Source organism: Lithobates pipiens, unplaced genomic scaffold (genome assembly GCF_037356315.1).
Source record: "Lithobates pipiens isolate NorthernLeopardFrog02 unplaced genomic scaffold, aLitPip1_a1.2 Scaffold_23, whole genome shotgun sequence".
In the NCBI taxonomy this organism is placed as follows: domain Eukaryota; kingdom Metazoa; phylum Chordata; class Amphibia; order Anura; family Ranidae; genus Lithobates; species Lithobates pipiens.
The window spans coordinates 70,316,156-70,332,305 of NW_027507785.1; the positions used below are offsets into that span (position 1 = coordinate 70,316,156).

Here is a 16,150-nt window from a genome sequence, read left to right on the forward strand (position 1 = left end):
GCAGTTAAGGGGCACCAGTGGATAAAAATGAACTGTGCTTCCTTGAACAACCATTTTCACTACTCGGAAAGCCTGCCTGAAAAACTCCCATAGCCAGCATTCACCCGTCCTGCCCTGTTGCTAGCACGTTACTGGCAGAATCACCAGGTTCAAAATACATTTTAACATGTGTGCTATAAAGCTGGATTGATAGAAGTGAGAATTGGTTCTGATGGATAGACAGTGAAGTGTGTTTTGCTTTAACGAAACAGATCAATGGTGAAAGTATAATGGGGGGAATTTTCTAAAATGGAAGTATCTGTGCATAGTAACCATTCAGCTTCTATCTTAAGCTTGTTCAGTTAGGCCTCATTCATGCTGACATTGTCAAACCTGCTTTTATTTGAGTTTAGAGGACACTTCTATATATAAATATCAGAAACCATTAAATCAGGCTGAGACAGAAGTACAGTTAATCACACTTGTTTAATAATAAAAGTAAAAAGAACAAACGTAGTCAAAACATAGCCAAAGTTCAGTAACTGGAACGGATAGTCAGCCAAGCCAGAAGTTAGGGATCAATGTAGTGGAATAGCAAGCAGGATCTGGAGCCAGAAGGGATGTCAGCAAAGCAAGTCTTGAACAGGATCGCAGGAGTTTCTGTGACGTTGACCAAAGCGAAGGCAGAGATTCACTGGGCTGAACAGCTTAAGTAGGCAAGACTGACGAGCAGGATATCATCAACAGCTGAGTAACTGTGGAAGGCTGAGCCCAGTCCTGACAATAAATGCATGTAATGTTTTTTTTCAATGGTATCATTCACACTGTGCGTTTACCTGCAATTAGAGAAAAATAGGATTTTGTATTCACCGTAAAATCCCTTTCTCTGTAGTTCATTGATGGACACAGCTCCTTTAAATCTTGACCGTAGGTTATCACGCCACCTTCAGGAGAGGATTGGCAGAACATGTAATACATGCAAAAACAGCAGAACTGTATAGCTTCACCAAGGGGGCAGTCCCTCTGGCTATAACCCCTCAGCCTGCTTCCTGCTGCCCAGTTTTTTTTCTGCCTAGTGAAGAAGAAGGAATAGAATTCTGTGCAGCCAGGATCCGATTAGACATATTTGAGCCTCATGCATACACGGTGTTTAGCCCTGATGCGTGGGGCTCTGGCATTTAGCCATGGGCAAAGGACACGGAAAACATCCAGGCCCACTGTCAGTGGCCTGTCAAACTCTATGAGAGGCTGACAGCTGACAGTTGCTGATAGCTGCTGTGGTTGGATGGTGCACCTAGCTGTACATTTAATGCAGTGTGCGTCCAGGGACAAATGCCCAGAATACAAAGAGTCTGCATTCAGCATGTTTCTCCCTGGGCATACTGCCCTAAATGGATATACCACTGGGTGCACTTTCTAGCTGTCAGCCTCTAATAGGGTTTTATAGGTGGCAGCAGCAGCCGTGGTGGATGGTGTACCTGTGCCCTCCCCCTGCAGCTAAACGCCAGAACCCCATGCACCCCAGTGGGCCTAAATGCGTCTAAAGCAGGAACATTTAAATGCAAGAAAAAGTGAAATGGGAAGCAAACCCAGATACTTCCCAGATCATTTTTCCTGCATTTAGAACATCAAAATGAAATCAAATAAAAATGAAAGCCAGAAGCTGATTGGTTGCAAATTCAATGGACAACTGCTATAGATTCTGGCTACTCCAGTCTTGGTAAAGTTCCTTCAGGGTATGTGGACCATGTCCTAGGCCCCTACCTTTGTGATCACGATAAACAATTCATTCAACGGGCGATCAACTCTTGGATGTATATGGAGCACCTGGTACAAAGGATTGTATCACTTAAAAAAAGTTTTTTTCGAAAAATGTATTAGTTAACAGCATCAGATGCAGACAACGCGTTTCAGGGAATAAGAGCCTCCCACCTTTTTCAAGGCCTAAGCAATGGCTGTTATTAGAATCACTATGAAATTTAGTAAAGCAGGGGTCACCAACCACCGGACCACAGACCGGTACCGGTCCATGGCCTGTTGTTAAGCAGGCCACCATCACACAGCAAAAAGTCCTGTCATGGACACAGGGCCATTTAGCAGCTTGTTTCTAATATTCTCTCATGTCTCCTGACCAGCCTCCCATGTCAGCCTATTAGCAAGACGGGGCGGAAGCAGCTGCAGATTGGGACAGAGAGACTTTTCATAATAACAAGCGGGTAATCACCCACTTGTTAATATAAGTGTGGCCGCTCCCGCTCTCTGTCCTGATCTGCAGCTGCTTCCACCCCCTGCCTTGCCAATAGGCTGACATTGGCGGCCAGTCAGGAGACATGAGAGAATAGACACAGGCTGCTAACTGGTTAAAAGATAAAGCGCTGCAGGGGAGGCAGGGATTAAAAGGGGCACTGTGATTTTAAAGAAGAAAGAGGGGGGCAAGACAGGAAAGACTGTGATGGGGGTCATGACTGCAAGGAGGACTGTGATGGGGGTCATGATTGCAGCGAGGACTGAGATGGGGGCCATGACTGCAAATAGGCCTGTAACGGGGGGGGGGGGGGGGGGGGGAATGACTGCAAGGGGCACTGCGATGTGTGTATGGGGGGGGACTACAAAGGGCAGTGTAGGGACTATAAAGACGACTGCACTGTAAAGGGGCACTGTAATCATTATAGTGCAGTCTCCTTTATATTTGTGAGACTCCGTGAACGCCTTCTCCTTCCGGCATCCCCCTCCCCCCCAGTCCGTGAAAGAATTGGCTACACTAAAAGAGATCCCTGGTGCCAAAAAGGTTGGAGGCCGCTGCAGTACAGGACCTAAATTACGTCTTGATAGAGAATAGCATCTCCTAACAGCACTAAGAACAACCTGCGGACGGAAAAAAAAGGTAAAAGGCTTGAGACAAAAAAAAAAAAAAGCCACCTCATCTAAGATGTACTGTACCTGTACATACAATTTTAGTTGTTGGCTTTATATACAGTAAAAGATATTTGTCACAAACAATTGTGACAAAATCAATATTCTTGTGACCAAAAAGCTAATTTTCTGAAGTAAAAACAACTGTATCACACAGTCTGTGTTGCCCATAGCAACAGACTGGATTCCCTCATTAACATTTTGCTATGGGAAACTACACAGGACCACAGACATTTTTATAAAGCAGAGACAGGACCCTCCATCTTTGAAAGTTTTACTTCACTGGCTCTGGATGGATAAAAAAAAGAAAGGTAATAGACCTCTTCCAAGGACTGATAAGCTGATATACCTGTGCATACAGTGTTTGCTTTTTGGCTTTAGATATGCACTAAAGGCTATTTATCAGAAATATTTGTGTATCAATATTAAACATTAATAAAAACAGTAAAAACAGATGGCCCATAATTAAAGTATGCAAGGGAAAAAATGGTTCACAATGTCTGGGTCGCCCATGACAACAGATTGGATTCCCCCATTTATATTCTACTATGGGAGACTGCGCTGTAAGTTCAGGTTTCTATGGGCAACACAGGGCTTCTGAGGTATTGTTGACAGGCTGATATACCTGTACATAGAAGTTTTGTTTTTTGGCTTTAGATGCAGTAAAAGCTGTTTGTCACCAAAAATTGTGCATCGATATTCCTGTCAACAAAAAGTAAATTTTCTGAGGTAAAAACATACAGCCATTAATGAAAGATTCTGGGGAAAGAACACACAGTCTGTGTTGCCCATAGCAACATATTGGATTCCCCCTTCACATTCTCCTATTGAAGATGACACAGGAAGTTCAGGTTGTGTCGCTAATAGCAACCGATTGGCTTTCGCATTCACATTCTGCTATGGGAGACTACACTGGATGTTTGGGTTGCTATAGATAACACAGGCCTTCTGAGGTAACATGTACCACAGACATTTTGATGAAGCAAAGACAGTGCCCTCCACCTTTGAAAGCTAGTTTTACTTCACTGTCTCTGGATGAATAAAAAAAGAAAGGTAATACACCCACCTCATCTAAGGGCTGGTAAGCTGATATATCTGTGCATACAATTTTTGTTTTTTGTCTTAAAAGTAAAAGCTGTTTGTCACAAAAAATTGTGCATCAATATTCCTGTCAACAAAAAGTACATTTTCTGAGGTAAAAACATACAGCCATTGATGAAAGTTTCTGGGGAAAGAACACACAGTCTGTGTTGCCCATAGCAACATATTGGATTTCCCCCTTCACATTCTCCTATTGAAGATGACACAGGAAGCTCAGGTTGCTATGGGCAACACAATTATGTAAAAAGGTTTTCCCCCATTGAGTGGGACTTTAAAGGCTCAAAAAGTGTTGGTTTGTCTTAAAATCTATACATTTTTATTATTAACTTCATATAAAAGAAAGAACCCTTGGTTTTATTTCAGTGTCTCTGGATGAACGAAAAAAAGAAAAGTAATACAGCTGAGCCCCCTCATCTAAGAACTGGTAAGCTGATATGACTGTATATACAATTTTTTTGGGCTTTAGCTGCAGTAAAAACTATGCAGGAGGCTACGCAGGAAGTTTAGGTTGTTATGGGCAACACAGGCCTTCTGAGGTAACATGTACCTCAGCCACCTCCTCTAAGAACTGGTAAGCTGATATGACTGTACATACAATTTTTTTTGGCTTTAGCTGCAGTAAAAACTATGCAGGAGACTACACAGGAATATTAGGTTGTTATGGGCAACACAGGCCTTCTGAGGTAACATGTACCTCAGCCGCCTCATCTAAGGACTGGTAAGCTGATAAAACTGTACATATAATTTTTGGTTATTGGCTTTAGATGCAGTAAACAACATTTTTCATAAAAATACACAAGTTTATATTCCTGTAACCAAAAAGCTAATTTTCACAAGCAAAACCATTCTGTCATTAATTAAAGTTTCTGAAGGGAGAACTGCCTCACACAGTCTGTGTTGCCCACAGCAACAGATCAAATTCCCCTGCCCACAGTCTGCCATAGGAGACTACACAGGAAGTTAAGGTTGCTATGGGCAATACAGGCCTTTTGAGGTAACATGTACCTCAGCCATCTCATCTAAGGACCAGTAAGTTGTTATTCCTGTACATACAATTTTTGCTTTTTCACTTTATGTATACAGTAAAAGCTAGTTATCACAAAATGTGTGCACTGATATTCCTGTCACCTAAAAAGCTATTTTTTCTTAGGAAAAAACATATGGTCATCATTCATCGTTTCTGAGGAAAAAATTACCTCACGCTGTCTGGGTCTCCCATAGCAACAGATCAGATTCCCCTGTTTACAGTCTGCTATGGGAGACTACATATGAAGTTCAGTTTGCTATGGGCAATACGGGCCTTCTAAGGTACCATGTACCTTAGCCACCCTTTCTAAGGATTGGTATGCTGATATAGCTTTACATACAATTTTTGCTTTATGGCTTTAGATATGCTTTTGCACTCAAAATAGCACCTTAAAAGCACCTGAAAATTGCTTCTGATTCATTTCAATGGATGCTTTCACACTGGGGCGGTGCAAAAAGTCCTGCAAGCAGCATCTTTGGGGGCATGTTTGGAGCACTTTAAAAAGCATCTCAAAAACACCCCTGTCCATTGAAATTAATGGGAAACGCTTCCAAAGCGATTCAAAAGCGCTGCAAAAATGGCTCTATTTTTCTTTTTTTAAGGTCAGATGTTAAAAAAGCGCACCGCTAACAGCGCAAAAGCGCAGCGAAAACTGCACTAAAGCACAGCAAAAGCACCACAAAAATGCTTAATGCCTTGTACACACGGTCGGACATTTCGACAAAAAAATCCATCAGATTTTTTTCCGACTGATTTTGTGCCAAACTTGTCTTGCATACACATGGTCGGACAAAGTTGTTGGAAAAACAGATCGTTCTTAACGAAGTGACCTACAATACTATAAATGGGCCAGTAGCCAATAGCTGTGGTCTCTTAATTTATTCTGAGCAGGGTGGAACTTTGTCCGTTGGAATTGTCTACACACGATTGGAATTTAAATGATCGGATTTTGTTGTCGGAAAATTTTAGATCCTGCTCTCAAACTTTGTTTTTCGTAAATTCTGACGGAAAAAGTTTGATGGAGCCCACACACGATCGGATTTTCCGACAACACGATCCGATCACATATTTTCCGTCGGAAAGTCCGACCGTGTGTACAGGGCATAAAGTTTCATGGGCAGTTTGAGCTCCTCAGTGTGAAAGGGGTCTAAAGGCCATTTATCTAAAAAATGTATGTATTGATATTTCTGTTACCAAAAAAAAGCAAATTTTCTGAGGTAAAAACATATTGTCATTAATGAAAGTGTCCAAGGGGAAAATTACTTCACGCCATCTGTGTCGCTAATAGCAACCGATTGGCTTTCGCATTCACATTCTGCTATGGGAGACTACACTGGATGTTTGGGTTGCTATAGATAACACAGGCCTTCTGAGGTAACATGTACCACAGACATTTTGATGAAGCAAAGACAGTGCCCTCCACCTTTGAAAGCTAGTTTTACTTCACTGTCTCTGGATGAATAAAAAAAGAAAGGTAATACACCCACCTCATCTAAGGGCTGGTAAGCTGATATATCTGTGCATACAATTTTTGTTTTTTGTCTTAAAAGTAAAAGCTGTTTGTCACAAAAAATTGTGCATCAATATTCCTGTCAACAAAAAGTACATTTTCTGAGGTAAAAACATACAGCCATTGATGAAAGTTTCTGGGGAAAGAACACACAGTCTGTGTTGCCCATAGCAACATATTGGATTTCCCCCTTCACATTCTCCTATTGAAGATGACACAGGAAGCTCAGGTTGCTATGGGCAACACAATTATGTAAAAAGGTTTTCCCCCATTGAGTGGGACTTTAAAGGCTCAAAAAGTGTTGGTTTGTCTTAAAATCTATACATTTTTATTATTAACTTCATATAAAAGAAAGAACCCTTGGTTTTATTTCAGTGTCTCTGGATGAACGAAAAAAAGAAAAGTAATACAGCTGAGCCCCCTCATCTAAGAACTGGTAAGCTGATATGACTGTATATAAAAATTTTTTTGGGCTTTAGCTGCAGTAAAAACTATGCAGGAGGCTACGCAGGAAGTTTAGGTTGTTATGGGCTACACAGGCCTTCTGAGGTAACATGTACCTCAGCCACCTCCTCTAAGAACTGGTAAGCTGATATGACTGTACATACAATTTTTTTTTGGCTTTAGCTGCAGTAAAAACTATGCAGGAGACTACACAGGAAGTTTAGGTTGTTATGGGCAACACAGGCCTTCTGAGGTAACATGTACCTCAGCCGCCTAATCTAAGGACTGGTAAGCTGATATAACTGTACATATAATTTTTGGTTATTGGCTTTAGATGCAGTAAAAAACATTTTTCATAAAAATACACAAGTTTATATTCCTGTAACCAAAAAGCTAATTTTCACAAGCAAAACCATTCTGTCATTAATTAAAGTTTCTGAAGGGAGAACTGCCTCACACAGTCTGTGTTGCCCACAGCAACAGATCAGAGTCCCCTGCCCACAGTCTGCCATAGGAGACTACACAGGAAGTTAAGGTTGCTATGGGCAATACAGGCCTTTTGAGGTAACATGTACCTCAGCCATCTCATCTAAGGACCAGTAAGCTGATATTCCTCTACATACAATTTTTGCTTTTTGGCTTTATGAATACAGTAAAGGCTATTTATCACAAAATGTGTGCACTGATATTCCTGTCACCTAAAAAGCAATTTTTTTCTTAGGTAAAAACATATAGTCATCATTCATCGTTTCTGAGGAAAAAATTACCTCACGCTGTCTGGGTCTCCCATAGCAACAGATCAGATTCCCCTGTTTACAGTCTGCTATGGGAGACTACATATGAAGTTCAGCTTGCTATGGGCAATACGGGCCTTCTAAGGTACCATGTACCTTAGCCACCCTTTCTAAGGATTGGTATGCTGATATAGCTTTACATACAATTTTTGCTTTATGGCTTTAGATATGCTTTTGCACTCAAAATAGCACCTTAAAAGCGCCTGAAAATTGCTTCTGATTCATTTCAATGGATGCTTTCACACTGGGGCGGTGCAAAAAGTCCTGCAAGCAGCATCTTTGGGGGCATGTTTGGAGCACTTTAAAAAGCGGCTCAAAAACACCCTTGTCCATTGAAATTAATGGGAAACGCTTCCAAAGCGATTCAAAAGCGCTGCAAAAATGGCTCTATTTTCCTTTTTTTAAGGTCAGAGGTTAAAAAAAGCGCACCGCTAATGGCGCAAAAGCGCAGCGAAAACTGCACTAAAGCACAGCAAAAGCACCACAAAAATGCTTAATGCCTTGTACACACGGTCGGACATTCCGACAACAAAATCCATCAGATTTTTTTCCAACGGATTTTGTGCCAAACTTGTCTTGCATACACACGGTCGGACAAAGTTGTTGGAAAATTAGATCGTTCTTAACGAAGTGACCTACAATACTATAAATGGGCCAGTAGCCAATAGCTGTGGTCTCTTAATTTATTCTGAGCAGGGTGGAACTTTGTCCGTTGGAATTGTCTACACACGATCGGAATTTAAATGATCGGATTTTGTTGTCGGAAAATTTTAGATCCTGCTCTCAAACTTTGTTTTTCGTAAATTCTGACGGAAAAAGTTCGATGGAGCCCACACACGATGTCTCTGGATGAATAAAAAAAGAAAGGTAATACACCCACCTCATCTAAGGGCTGGTAAGCTGATATATCTGTGCATACAATTTTTGTTTTTTGTCTTAAAAGTAAAAGCTGTTTGGCACAAAAAATTGTGCATCAATATTCCTGTCAACAAAAAGTACATTTTCTGAGGTAAAAACATACAGCCATTAATGAAAGTTTCTGGGGAAAGAACACACAGTCTGTGTTGCCCATAGCAACATATTGGATTCCCCTTCACATTCTCTTATGGAAGATGACACAGGAAGTTCTGGTTGCTATGGGCAACACAATTATGTAAAAAGGTTTTCCCCCATTGAGTGGGACTTTAAAGGCTCAAACGGTGTTGGGTTGTCTTAAAATCTATACATTTTTATTATTAACTTCATATAAAAGTAGTATACGAAAAGTAATACACAGTAAAAAGGGTACAAAATCAATACAATATGTATATCTAGTTATAGAGATTGCGTAAGCATTACTGACGCATTTCAGAGTCAATTAGCTCCTTCTTCAAGGATAGCTCTGCAGGTAGTATAAATGTGATAGTGTTCCCAAACTGCAGCATAAAAGGACACATCACATAAAAGCATTAAAAATGTTCAGCCGCCATCGTTTCTGTGAAAGGACCATACCCCCCACCAGGATGTACATAATGTGGGGGGGGGGGGGTGGAAGCTTTAGCCCAGTAAGGCCAGCCAGGAACAACTTTTGGCTTAAGGTCCCATGTGGCATCCCTCCAAATGGTCAGCCTATGGAGGAATGCTGCAGCAACCACATGGGACCTTAAGCCAAAAGTTATTCTAGATACTCTCTGGTGTACCTATGAGTTTTGTTTACTTTTGGTCACTCCTGTCCTTCTGGCTTATCCTGAACTACCTGTCAGGTAGATTTAACATATCCATTTAAGGTGGTCTCAGTGTATGCCTGGCTGGCCTCACTGGGCTAAAAGCTTCCACCTACCCCACCTTATGTACATCTTGGTGGGGGCGGGTATGGTCCTTTAACCGGTTCCCGACTGGCTCCTGTACTTATACGTCGGCAGAATGGCACGGCTGGGCAAAGTAACGTACCGCGCTCGTGCCTGCCACGAGCTCCGTGAACGTGCCCACGGGTCCCACGGACTCGATTGCCGCGGGGATACTCGTGATCATGTCACAGAGCTCAAGAACGGGGAGATGCCGATGTAAACAGCATCTCCCCGTTATGCCTAATGACAGCACATTGATCGTCTGCTCCCTGTCATCGGGAGCAGCGATTAGTGTGATGTCACACACAGCCACGCCCCCAGACACTTAGAAACATGCAAAAAACAAACAATCAAGAAACAGCGCAACAAAGAAACTTGTGATATGATATGAAAAAACACATAAAGATCATTTATTAAATATAAAAAAAACAATGACAAAGACATCTGATCCTCCTGGGATCTTAAAAGCACAAAATCCATCGATCGTAAAGAATGTAAACTGACAGATGTTTAGCGATAAATCACCCCTGAAGTCTTTTGTTTGTGACTTTAAGATAATAAAAAAGCTGCACTGCCACCAATTAGCTAGAACATGGGGACTTGGTGATTGAGAACAATCCTCCCCCAGAAAGGGGAAAAGCAGGAGTTAATCAAATGCAGATAAATGGAACTGTGTTCCTGAAGTCACTCACTGTTAATGGGTGGACTGCGGGACTGGGGCGCCGCCGCGCTGAGCCTGTGGAGTGGAGGGGAGGTGTTCAGTCCTACTCCGTGTGATGAATCAGACTCTGGGACGGAGGTGCGGTGCACGCTGAGTGGTGTGGATCGAAGTTGGACGCAAGGTAGGCGTCCGCCTGGCGTGACGAGAGACTTGGAGCGCAACGCACAAGCCTAGCGTGTGATGCCGCTTGTCCGAGCGGCTGTTTGTCACAAAAATATGTAGAAGAATACAAATTGGCCTAAACTGATGAAGACATTTTTTTATTTCTTTTTTGGGATATTTATTATAGCAAAAAGTAAAAAATATAGTTTTTTTTTTCAAAATTGTCTGTCTTTTTTTGTTTATAGCGCAAAAAATAAAAATCGCAGAGGTGATCAAATACCACCAAAAGAAAGCTCTATTTGTGGGGAAAAGGGGCATCAATTTTGTTTGTGTACAGCATCACACGACCGTGCAATTCTCAGTCAAAAACAACACAGTGCCGTATCTCAAAAAATGGCCTGGTTATTAAGGGGGTAAATCCTTCCGGGGCTGAAGTAGTTAATAATAAAAATGTATAGATTTTAAGATAAACCAACACTTTTTGAGCCTTTAAGAGGTGATGTGGCTGCTATAGCAGAACAACCCTGAATTATAGGCAAAACAGGCCTTCTTAGGTAATATGTACCACAGACATTTTGATAAAGTAGAGACAGTACCCTCCACCTTTGAAAGTTGGTTTTATTTCACTTGCTGCCAAAAAAAGCAGATTTTATATTCAGGAAGAACTGTCACTCACAGTCTATGTTGCCCATAGCAACAGATTCGGATTCCCTCATTCATATTCTGCAATGGAAGACTGCAGGGGAAGCTCAGGTTGCCATGAGCAACACAGGCCTTCTGAGGTAATCTGTACCACAGACATTTTGATAAAGCAGAGACAGTACCCTCTGCCTTTGAAAGTTGGTTTTATTTCACCGTCTCTGGATGAATGAGATGGTGTAAGCTAGAGAGAAATCCATGAGATATGTTGACATGTGATCGTCTTTCACACTCAGCCCGCCGGGGCCCCCAGAGGTATAAGAGAGTGTGGTAACCCCTGTGCTCGGTGCCAGGTTACACAGCCTCCTGACGCTCCCCTCGCTGTGCGAGTTAATGCTAAGAGAGCTTCAGACCTATCGGCTCCAGGGGAATAATTGAATAAGATTTAAAACCCAAAAGGAAAAGGAACATCTTTTAGCAGGAGATCAATAGTATCAAATGCACGGGCCAGACAATTGCAGGAGTCGGTGCTCGAGACGTGCGCGGCTCCCACAGACCGCGCTGTTAAACATGAACCTCGATAAAGGACACAAAGCCTTTTTATACGTATTGACTAAACAATAACAAGGGCTTTTTCTAAATAATACATCACAAACAGCACAGGATTTGTGCGCCTGGCAGCGCAGTAGAAGACGAACAAGGACTCGCTACAATGGGAAGCGATATAAAAGAGCTAATATTCATGAAACGTGAAATCTGACATGAATAGCACTCGTGAGATACTGGCTCATGGGGAGCTGATAAGCTTCATTCTCATGGATATTCGCCTAGCTCCAGCTGAACAAAATGGCTACTAACTACTGTCTACAGGGAAGAGGTACAGTAGAGGGGATGATTGAATTGCTGTGACTGCCGAGGCAAACGCACAGTAATTAGATTGGAAATTAATTTACCTGTAAAAAAACATTTCTGGTGTAAGTAAGAAAGAAATAAACTTCTAGATTCCTGATGCCTAACCTGTGGCCCAAGGGCCATATATAGCCTTTTGATACTTGCTGACCCAAGCAGTCGGTAGTGTGAGCATTGATTTCTAAAGGAACGGCAATGACAGTGATGTCTAGCAGTCTCTTGTAACATGTAGCCAAATTCTGTTGTATCCTGCACCATGTCCCCAGTCTCCAGCCACACCCATAGCATGTCTCTGACCATTTCCTATGGTATGTCCACCGATGGCCTTCTGTAGTGTTACATATGTTGAACATGATGTTCAGCATATGTATGTTTGGTGATGTCAAGGGCCGCAGCTGAGGTTCTCTATACCTCATGAGTTCTCTGACCATTTCCTATGGCAGTGATGGTGAACCTTGGCACCCCAGATGTTTTGGAACTACATTTCCCATGATGCTCATGCACTCTGCAGTGTAGTTGAGCATCATAGGAAATGTAGTTCCAAAACATCTGGGGTGCCAAGGTTCGCCATCACTGTCCTATGGTATGTCCACTTATGGGGTTCTGTAGTGTTACATATGTTGAACGTGATGTTCAACATATGTATGTTTGGTGATGTCAAGGGCCGAAGCTGAGGTTCTCTATACCTCATGAGTTAACAACTACTGCTCTAGATTAATAGAAATGACTACAGGTCCCATACCAAAATTTGCACTATAGGTCAAACCAACAACTTGTACATACATTCAAATAAAGGAAATCTTTAAACAAGCTCAGTAGTTCTGGTGAGGTGATGCCCACACAGGAAGGCTCACCTCAATGGGCACCCAACAACTTAGAAATACAGAAAGGACCACAAGACCAAAAACTGATGAAGGTGTCCAAGATAATTTGAATTGTTGGTAAATAAATGATATAGAAACAGTCAATGTATTTCGGTGAAAACACCACTCTTCTTTCATCTCAGCACAGGATAAAACCTGGATGGACTCTGTTTTCTCCAACTTGTTCATCCAAGTTTTATACTGTGTTGAGCCCTCTTGTGAACTTCAAAGATGAATTGATCCAGAGTATTTGTAGCTACAGAGGTCAGTGGGGAGTTATTTTAAATTGTATTCACTGCTTGTAAAGAATGTGCACATTTTTGAATGCCCATATCCTGGCCACAGTTCTACTTTAAGCTGCCCTTAGACAGGAGATGACAGTTACCTAATCTGGTTATTTGTGGCTATATCATGTAGTGACCCCATGTCTAGAGGGCAGACAAATTCCTGTTGGCCAATTACACTCAGGGGAAACATCAATCTGGCATACTGGAAAACAGGTACTGATTGGAATTGTTCCCAATTACTCTTCACTGACATAGTGCCAATTTGGTTACAGGATCTGTGTAACATGGGGGAGCCTGGCACAGCAGTCTCAGTATTACAGAAGACACTCTAAACAGCTTAAGATGCCTGGCAACATCTGACAAAGGAGGTGGCTGGAAGACGCTCTGGCGGCAACGCAACTGAAGATGGGAAGGGCTCCTGGCTGGCGACAAAGGTGTGCAGTTCCCACTCTGTCCCTCCTCCACTGGAACCTTTCCCTACACTAGACACTCTGTCCCTAACTAGCAGGTTCCTGCCCTTGACCTCTACTTTGCAAATGTGCACCAACTGCAGTGAGAGAGTGCCATTTATTAGCACTGCCTACACTTAAGATGGTCACCAGGATCATCCAGGGCAGCAGCCTTCCGGTCAGACAGCTGCTCCCTTGATGACACCTTCAGAGGCCTCAGAGGAACAAGAGTTCCTCCTGTCCTCCTTGCATGGCAGTAGCCATCACAGCGCCACCTGTGCAGTGAGGCCGCATTACACGTGCCTACAGGCATTGAATTGTTACATTTGGCTGGTGATAATCCTGTAAGATGGAAGATACCTCATAATATGGCTGTTTCGGGCTGGATTGGGTGACAATCCTCTGCTTATGTATTATGTATTCAACAGATGCCTGTTGGCCAGCCACTCTTGTGGAGGTGCAAGTGATTGGATAAGCTAAAAAAAAACTTGTCTAATTGCCTTTGGTTCCTTTTATATAGTCTCCTGCACACTTACCCCTCCTTACCCCCTACACACACCCTCCCTTTCCTTGGTTCCTATTATTTTCAATAATAAATATACATACCTTTTTTTTTTAGGAGTTTCTAGTCGGTAAAATGATATCACAAGTCCACACTGGTCTTCTGGTGCACAGTGCGGTGCCAGGTTAATAATGTAATGCTGTAGTGCACTTATACTCTGAGCCCTGGCTACATGATGACACTTACCTAGGGTGGGTCCATGACAGCCTGGGCTCACAGGAAGAGGGGAGAATTACACTGACTGTCATTGAACCCAGAAGCTTGAGGACAGCTAGTGGTGAAAAGGTTTTACTGCAGGTGAGAGCTCTGGATTATAGATAAATATTCTAAAAGTTATGCATGATTACTTAGTAAAACGATAGATAGTAATGTTCCAGGAACAATCCACCCTTCATTTACATTTAAATACGCATTGAAGCACAAAATGCTTGTCTCTTAAACTTTAAATAATATATAGCAAAAAACAAAAACAAAAAAAAAGGGAATTCTACTTTAACAAATGTACAATCCAGATCAATATTTACAATGCCCAATAACGACCAAAATTCATCTCCACTTACCTGACTGTAGGAAAATGAAATCAGATTGATTGATATAAGTCATTGCACTCAGCATTTCATCTCACCTTGTGCGTTATTGGGTAAGCCTGTGCCCAAGCAAGAAAAAGTATGATACGCATTAATGTCTCTAGATAATAGATACTGATCTGTAAAAATATCTCCCATGGACAAACGTGTTTATAAATGTATTCATAAGTGTGTCTTAGAAACGTGTCTGCATGGGCGATCACTCATCACTGTCTTACAGTATCCCTTTCCGCAGAACAAATCAAATACATAGTCAACTTTAATGTAATTACATGGTAAAATTTCCTTAGGAGGTGTGTGGCGGCTGCTAATAACGGTATAATTCACACGTCTTTCCCTGGCGACAATTGTCACTTCTGCGCGATAATTTACCTTGAGATTATGCTGGTGACATCACTCACCGTCCAGCGAGCGCTCTTTATCATCGAATGGACAGTTGGTGGCTAATGTGGGATGAGAACAAGACTGATTATTATCCTTTAAAGAAGAACTCTGACCTTGTGACAAAGCGGGATATTGCAAATAATAGAGAGCTGCTGAAATCACTAAATATAACCAGTTACAATCCAAGTGTGAACTCCAGTTACATTCACAGATATAATACTTTACTGGGAGATGGTTGACTTACCAAAAGATTTGTATTTCTGTTCAGCCGGCCTTCGGTTTTACACAGCTCTGCTACACAGCACAGTCCTGTCTAGCAGGACAGGAGACCTGTTTTTTTTTTACCTGCTGCAGTTCACTAACAGTTCCAGGTTTTGTCCTTCCCCCAACCTGTGACTGGACAGTGAAAAGAAAAGCACCAGATTGATGGTCTCATCTCTCTCTCATTCTGCTCTATTCATTTATAATCATGTTCTTTGTTAACACATGAAAACTGCAGCGCAACTGATTGGCTCCTTATGCTGCTTTTTCCTCTCCAAGTCTGAGTTCTGCTGTACAGAAACAGCAAGAGGCTGATACCAAAATACATTTAGGTACTTAAATGTACTGCTAGCATTTAATAAAATACATTTATGGATGTATTAACCACTTCCCGACCAGCGCACGACGATGTACGTCGACAGAATGGCACGGGCAGGCATATTGGCGTACATGTATGTCCAATATTAGATGCCGCCGTGCCATCGGGAGCGCGCCGCTGGCGGCGCGCTCCCGCGCTGGTCGGGACCCCCGTGAGTCCGGTCGCGGGACCCGCGGACTCGATCGCCGCGGGCATCCCCGCGATCGTCTCACGGAGCGGCCGAATGGAGGAAATGCTGTGTAAACAACATTTTCCCATTCTGCCTAGCAACTAGTGACGCTGATCTCTGCTCCATGTGATTGGAGCAGAGATCAGTGTACACTAAATGAAAGCCCAACCCCCCCACAGTTAGTAACACACCCCTAGGAACACTTAACCCCTACACTGCCACCCACTGGTTAACCCTTTCACTG

General features: G+C 42.4%; 1 long non-coding RNA gene across 1 annotated transcript; it reads right to left on the reverse strand.

Annotated features, from left to right (window-relative positions):
* Positions 1-446: 446 nt before the first annotated feature.
* Positions 447-15,744, reverse strand: LOC143927648 (uncharacterized). Its single transcript, XR_013262291.1, has 3 exons — positions 15,086-15,744; positions 14,687-14,772; positions 447-815 (listed from the first exon to the last, which is right to left on the reverse strand). It is a non-coding gene; the product is annotated as an uncharacterized LOC143927648 (long non-coding RNA).
* Between the last annotated feature and the right edge of the window lie 406 nt (positions 15,745-16,150).